Raw genomic sequence first — 3,900 nt, 5'->3', positions numbered from 1 at the left:
TGAGTCAAGAATTGACGAGGTAGCGCTTTATCTCGAGGCTGTAGGGGGCGAGAAGAAGAGGAAGGTATACGGCATCGGGTCTCAGGCATCACAGTTTTACACTGGCTCAGCAGCTCACGCTTCTACAGCCAGCGCAGCACGACAGCCGGAGCACAGTGACTCGCACTGTGATGATGATATACGGGCTCAGCTTGCTGATCAGCAGAGACAGATTGCAGAGCTTAGAGCGCATGTGATGCGGCTGTCCGGTGAGCACCGTGCTGGTACTTCTCCCTCTGATCCTGCGCCTGCTACAGACCGACATGTTTCGACGTCTCAGCAGCAGCCACTATCGGCTCCTGATCCCGATGCTGCAGACGATACCTTGGTCACCCCTCCTGGCGCTACATCACATCCAGCAGGTACTCCTCCCGGCGATCCGACATCGGGAGATCCGACATCGGATCCTGCAGATGAGCAGCAGCATATATAGATTTGATTTTGGACTTTTATTTTTTCATTTGTATTTTCATATTTTAATTTGTTCAGAACAATAAAAGTTACATTTTTATACTGTTCTTGAATAGGTTGTGTGATATATATGCATTTATGTCAACTTTCACAGGTGCAGAAATATTTTGGTTTCAAAATAATATTTAATTTTTTTTATTTTTTTTTTCATTTTTGCGACCGATTTGCGACCGATTTGATACCAAAAGTAAAAATTATGAATTTATTATTTGCGACCGATTTAAAACAATTGCGACCGATATTCTGCAACCAAATTTGCGACTGAATTTCCAATTAAACCACGACCAAAAATTGCAACCGATTATTCAATTTTGCGACCGATTTTATCGGTATCTAATTTGCGACCGATTGTCTCATCGGTCGCAAAATTATTTTGCGACCAGTATTTTTGCGACCGACAATTGTCGGTCGCAAATCGGTCGCTACATGAAATTAGCGACCGATATTGGCCATTTTGCGACCGATTTGTCGGTCGCAAAATGGCGTTTTTTTTTGTAGTGTTACCTTAAAAAGTTATTGCAAAAGTATTCTATTAGCTTTTAGCTGTAGATATTTATACAGCGGTTTAAATTAAAAAGTGTTTGGTAAAATAGTTGTTTAACAAAATAATAAAAAATATTAATTGTTTAATTAGCTAAATTTGGAAAAAAAGCAACGTATATAATTGTTAAAAAAAATTTAATTAATCACTGTGAAACGCTAAACTTTAAAGTATTTAATATTTCATAAAAAGTAAAATTAATAGAGATAGAGTTTTGACTTAATCAAACCAGCTCAAAAGTTATTGCGAAACACGACATTAGCGGGTTAACTTTTAACATAACCCTCAATTTTGCAAGCCATTTTAGGTTTCTTTAGATTTAAAAAGATTTTATACCATTTCAAGTCACTTAAAAGAAAATTATCACCACTAATTCAGAGGGGCATGCTGACCTAATTTGAATAAAAAAAAATGAATATTATATATCAGTTATAATATTCTTTTTTTTTTTTTAAAAAAAAATTTATCAGTTATATTAGAACATTTATCTACCAAATCTAATTATGTATAGTAGATCTAATACTGTCTATGCACACTTATACATTTTTTTTTTCAAACTCAATTTGTAATGGGGTTACGTGTTCAAATTAATCAAATATTTTATCTACCATCGTTTCCAAGCTAATTATTCTGTCTATAAAGGTGCAATTACTCACAATTAGTTGCATATATTTCATTGTTACAGGTTATTTATTTCTCAAAGTTCTGGGAAAGTATGAGTTCCGATCTTTCAGTAACATTAATCACTAAAAGGTAAATCACTAACAGGTTTTCAAGCTCCCATAAACCTTTTATTTTATTTGTTGTTATTTTGTTCTTAAAATGGTAAAATTTGTCTACCCAACGTGCACTAAGAGGCATAGACAGAGTTAGATACAGATTGATGCGATTGTTTTTAAACATTTTAACAAATATAAAAAAACTCGTTTATATGTTGAAAAGAAATAAATATAAATATAAACTTAAAATTGAAGTGTTCGTGCGTTATAATTTTTCAAAATTTGTAGGCTTGAAGGGAAGGTTGTGTTGATAACTGGTGGAGCTAGTGGTATAGGGGAGTGTACGGCCAGGCTATTTGTGAAACATGGAGCTAAAGTGCTGATCGCAGATATACAAGATGATCTTGGGCAGTCACTCTGCCAGGAATTCAGCTCTCCAGAAACCATTTCTTATGTCCACTGCAATGTAAGTAGCGACTCTGATGTAAAAAATGCTGTGGATTTGGCCGTCTCCAGGTATGGAAAGCTTGATATAATGTTCAACAATGCTGGAATTTTAGGTAATCCAGATTTCAGCAACACAAGAATCTTACCCACTGAAAATCAAGATTTCAAGAAAGTGATTGATGTAAATGTGTTTGGTGCTTTCTTGGGCACCAAACATGCAGCCAGAATTATGATCCCAAACAAGAAAGGTTGCATATTATTTACTGCAAGTTTAGTTTCTGTTTGTTGTTTAGATTCTCCACATGCATACGCAGCATCAAAACATGCAGTGGTAGGGCTTGCAAAGAACTTATGTGTAGAATTAGGGCAATATGGGATTCGAGTTAATAGTATTTCACCATTTGCTGCTGCTACTCCTATGCTAAGAAATGCTTTCGGAATGATGGAGAAGAAAGAAGCTGAGGAAGTGATTTCATCAATAGCTACACTGAAAGGAGTGGTATTGGAAACCGAAGATATTGCTAATGCAGCTTTGTTTCTTGCAAGTGATGAATCCAAGTATGTTAGTGGAATTAACTTAGTGGTTGATGGAGGTTTTAGTCTTACTAATCCTTCACTTGCAATAGCAATGCAAAGCTTGTTTTCTTAAGATGGAGAAATAATTGCTCAAGGTATTATGCACTGGTTATCAATAAATTTTTATAGTTCTTGCTCTATATATGTACTATTTTCTCAATATTATTATCAATAAAAGGAAGCATTATTCTCACCCATTGAAATTTTCTTCATTTCTATGCAGTATCAAGATAGTATGTAGTGGTTACTAATATATTTCCGATGATAGCCCTTCATTTTGAATTACATTCACAAAATTAATGATAACATTTACGTTGAAAAGGGCTCGAATTCGATACCTCTCACTTCTTACATCTTCTAAGAGAAAGGTAGAAAAACTAATCAAATCACGTCTGATTTACATTTTAAATTTTCCTTTGCTTTTTAAGTTAATTGATTACTTGATTCAAAAATACAAATTCATAGTCCTAGTCAATGTAAAATTTCTAATTATTAAGATCAAATTAATTTAATTAAATTGATCACAAACCTAGTTAATTAACTAAGATCGATTGAAACTTGAACTTGATAAACTACTAAGTAAAATTAATTACTTAATTTAATTTTAAAATATTTAATCGATTAATTTTCTGTACGCAATATCTATGTTTAACAAAGACACGTAACCAAACGTTATTTGTTTGTTAAACCAAATATAAAAAGGTTAGTTCACTAATTTACAAAATCTAAATTGAAGTAAATGATAGTGGAGAAACTTAAGAAAAAATTAAAAAAGAAAAAAAATAGAAAAAGAACGGATAAAAATTTTACCGTCTGAATATGATTTTTTAATTATTATTTCTTCTTCTATCAGGATTCAACGTTTTCTCACAAATTAGGATCATCTATAGTGATTAAGTAACAATAATTAATTAAACACATTTAGATATACCATAATTGTAAATGTATATACAATTTCGCAATAGATCAGACTGAAATCTTTCTCTCAATAATAAAATAAATAAATACATAACAGTTTGTTGGAGGTTGAAGCGAGGTCAGCTTTATTTAGAATTTCTATTCTCAAGAAACCTCTCTTATATTGTTGGCCTTGCTGCAGGTGGGCTG

At 33.1% G+C, this 3,900-nt stretch overlaps 1 pseudogene; it reads left to right on the top strand.

Annotated features, from left to right (window-relative positions):
• The first annotated feature begins 1,766 nt into the window (after positions 1-1,766).
• LOC149498136 (short chain aldehyde dehydrogenase 1 pseudogene) lies at positions 1,767-2,872 on the top strand (annotated as a pseudogene).
• Positions 2,873-3,900: the final 1,028 nt, after the last annotated feature.

This window comes from Jatropha curcas, chromosome 2, assembly GCF_041381405.1.
Source record: "Jatropha curcas cultivar XTBG-Jc1 chromosome 2, XTBG_Jcur_1.0, whole genome shotgun sequence".
Lineage (NCBI taxonomy): Eukaryota > Viridiplantae > Streptophyta > Magnoliopsida > Malpighiales > Euphorbiaceae > Jatropha > Jatropha curcas.
The sequence above is the reverse complement of the archived record's forward strand: the minus strand, read 5'-3'. Positions and strand labels throughout refer to the sequence as shown.